The 3,973-nt window shown below is 37.9% G+C and overlaps 1 pseudogene; it reads right to left on the bottom strand.

The window, feature by feature from the left end:
• Positions 1-570: 570 nt before the first annotated feature.
• Positions 571-2,602, bottom strand: LOC109218166 (annotated as a pseudogene).
• Between the last annotated feature and the right edge of the window lie 1,371 nt (positions 2,603-3,973).

Below are 3,973 nucleotides of genomic sequence, written 5' to 3'. Positions count from 1 at the left end.
TTTTCAGATTTTTTAGAGTGTATTCGATGTATTTAAGCTACTGTATTCATGAATACAGTAGCATTTCTTGGCATGAAATAAGGGATTACAGCTAGACAGATTTTTGTATTCGAGTGTATTCGACTATATTCATGGCGTGAAACATGGGATTACAACTGGACGAATTATTGTATTCGACTATATTCACGGCGTGAAACAGGGGATTACACTGTTTTTAGACGGAAAGTGAATCAATTAACATAATAGACTCCTAATATAACTCAACAAACTCAATTATAACACACAAATTTTGTATTTCCAGTTATAAAAAAGATTCTCAACCGAAAAACACCCCAAAAACATAGCAATCTTCAGAGAAATTATATAATACATCTGAATACATAAATTATATTAATTAAAAAAATATATGACTACATTCATGGAATACAATGAGACAGTGAATACAATGAAATACAACGAGATACATTGAAATACAATAAAAAAAAAGATAATGAATACAATGAAATAGATGGAAATACAACGAGATACATTGAAATATATTAACAGAAAATTCAAGTTGCTTAGCCCCAAACTCCGTCGTCTTCGTTCCTCTTTTTTTGCACCTGCTGTTCATTCCCTTTTCTTGGGGTGGCGACTGGAGGTTGTTAATAGAGTGGGCTACTATCAGCTTTCTTTTTGGAATTCAAGGATGATGATCCTCTGTTAGGAAGGTGGGCGAATGATCAGGTTTGTGAGGGGTGGGGTGCTGGGCATTCTTGGAGAAGGGGAATGGGAAGGACGGCTGCTGCTCTCTCAAGAAGGAGGAGATCTATCCTCCATTGAAGAGAATGAGAACGAGATGGGGCTGTTGGTGGGTGAGAGATTGGGGGGGGGGGGGGCAACTTTTTTAGGGGTCCTCGGCTGAAGCTTTTGGTTAGGGATAGGAGAAATTTGAGTGGAGAGAGCAAAATAATACAAAGTTTATTTTATGGCTTAAGGGTAAGAGGTAACCATAAATAGATATTTGGCTATAAAAAATCAAAAGGTAGCTATGGAATATAATTTTTTAAAAGGGTATTTATTTAAAATAAATAAGGTATCAACCTTATAATATAGGAGGTAACTATTCCAAAATATAATTTAGCCGGGCTTGCTACAGAAAGCTAAGTCCGTGGGTGTAAATAGCAGCAAAAGCATTCATTCGAGTTTTGGACAAAGACAAGCCAATCTCTAAATCTCCATTAGAGTCCTTGGACTTACTTAGGGACATTGATACGCCATCACCATTGTCAATAGAAACAAACTCTAATTTTTCTGGCCTAGCCCAACCAAAATCAGCAGCATATAAATCAAGCTTTGGCGATCCGGCAACTGAAAGCAACCGTTTCGCATTTACAGTACCAAATTCTTTAAACCAATTACCATTCAAGATCCATTCCTCATCCTTAATCCTTTTTTGAATGGCTTCTCCAATTAATTCCACAGCATTTGTAAAACCTTCCTTTCCAACTAAGTCAACATGTCTTGTTCTTGCAATGTGCCCCATTAGGCAATTCCCGAAATAAGATGGAGGAATTGGTGGATTGAATTGCGCTCTGCAATCTGCTACACATACGAAGAATTCCATTTCATTCTCGTCCATCTCTTCCCCTATTGTAGCGCCCTCTGATTTTATTAAGCAAGTCCATACATAAGCACACGTTACTGTGAAAGATGTTACATGTGTTAAGTTCGGTCGTCTTGACAATATCAAGTTCTTGAGCTTCTCAATGTCATCTCGTGCTATAATAAATGTACCTCGAACCTTATTAGGAAGAGTAACAATGTCACAAATGTCAAGCTTATTTTTCTTCATTTCATCCCATATTGACATTCCTAGTCCAAGAGGGTCTTTGATTACGGACCTATCGTAAAATGGAATGAACTCTTTAGCTAAGAATTGCTCATCTCCATCGAATTTGTTGAGCAAAGCCCATGCCCTTATGAACCCTAATATGGTAGCTCCATCACTAGCAACCTGATGGTTAGTGAAACCAATGGATATGCCATGATTCGGAAAAAGTGTCACTTGAATAGCTAAGACCGGGGCTAATTGGACCCCAGGTGCATCCTTAGGTTCCGCCAACTTGGGAACAAAGGGATAAAAATCCTTAGCATTACCGGGATGGTTACCAATGGGAAAACTGAAATTCTTATCACTCTCAGAAAAAGTAACAGATACAGAATTTCCTGTTACATAGCGCAATTCGGGATAACCGCTTGAATTCAGTGGACAAGCAACGTTTACCAGCTAAGGGTATATAGTGTTTGAGAGTGAGGGAGAGAGAATCTTTAAGACTAGGAATAATGGTTTGGACGAAATCGGATTTGAAAATGGAAAGCTTGTAGAATAAAATCCGTCGATTACGGTGAAAACCTAACCATAGATGATCAAAATATGTGAGAGGGAGTGTCAGCTCAGCTGTACTGCCGGGAGGTGGCGCAACTTGACATTGCTCAATCACATACGCCATTATATTGTTGAAACATTTGGTTAAGAATACACAACGGTTGGCTTTTCAATATAGAGAATTTCATGTAATGAAGAAACTGTTGATTTTGATCTCTGACTCTGAAATGCACTTACCATAACGACAAAACGGCAATGCGTATGAGTGCAAAATAAAGTGATACTCTATTGTATACTCAAGCTTTAAAAAATAATAAAGTGAAAACAGTGCATCATTATCATTATGAGGGTAAGATAAAGTATGTCATTACTCTGTCAATTAACGGAACTAGTTAAATTTACATTTCGTAGAGCCATCTTTTTCTTTATTTCTAACTAAGGTATCACTATGCTTAAGAATTTAGTTTGATAATAGTTGCTCCCTAACGCACACGCAAGTATACGTGGTCGTAGAAGTAATAAAATGATAAGTCAAGTGTCGTACCCACCGAGACTTGTATCAACTACCCACCAAATTCACCAAGATTGTTATTCAGTCGAGCCAATTCGAGTTCAAGAGTGTGATTATACTAAATAATTATTCTAAGTAGTAACTAAATTATCAGCAGCAAAATGGTTGTTGTGTATTCAGTAGAGACAAATATTCCAGGAATGTGATCGATTCACTAATCCTATTGTGTTCTAGTTAACTTTCCTTTTCATAGAATTAACTCATGGTTGCTAATTAATCGAACAATTGCTCTCATAGCCTTCTCTTGAAGTACTACTCGCCTATTCAAAATAGATTAACGCCTATATTCCTATGAAATCAATTTATTAAGAATGCATTAAGATTACGATATTTAATTAAGCACGGTGACTAGGTATATTCCTCTCCTAACCACAAATCCACCCCTCCCCCCTCAGAGTTAAGATCGTGCTCTCTTTAATTCTTCTATAATCTAAACATGGCATTTCCAAGCATATCACAGATAGTAAATAGAACCTAACTGCTGGCCAGACAATTAAGCAATTAATCACAGAATTGAAGAAACAACCATACAACAACAACAACAATCCAGTATAATCCCACTGGTGGGGTCTGGAGAGGGTAGTGTGTACGCAAACCTTACCCCTACCCCGGGGTAGAGAGGCTGTTTCCGATAGACCCTCGGCATCCCTCCCTCCAAGAACTCCCCACCTTGCTCTTGGGGTGACTCGACTCACAACCTCTTGGTTGGAAGTGAAGGGTGCTCACCACTAGAGCAACCCACTCTTGTCTTGAAGAAACAACCATATATTGGTGAATTATAATCAAGGTTAAGTCAGTGTTAAACAACAATACTCATGGCTAAATCACAACCCCGAACTATGGGTTTTAGCAACTCATGATAGTATCAAACGAATTCATAAGTGTTAGATAATTGAAAATACTAAGAAAAGATGAAGAAATCTGAGATATCCTTGCTTCCGAATGTTTCTCGTGTGTATTTTCCTTTTAAAGTGGCGTCTCCCCTCTAAAAATAAGCTTAGTCTTGCTTCTATACGCGTCGGGTAGGTCTAGGG

This window comes from Nicotiana attenuata, unplaced genomic scaffold (genome assembly GCF_001879085.1).
Source record: "Nicotiana attenuata strain UT unplaced genomic scaffold, NIATTr2, whole genome shotgun sequence".
Classification (NCBI taxonomy): Eukaryota; Viridiplantae; Streptophyta; class Magnoliopsida; order Solanales; family Solanaceae; genus Nicotiana; species Nicotiana attenuata.
The sequence above is the reverse complement of the archived record's forward strand: the minus strand, read 5'-3'. Positions and strand labels throughout refer to the sequence as shown.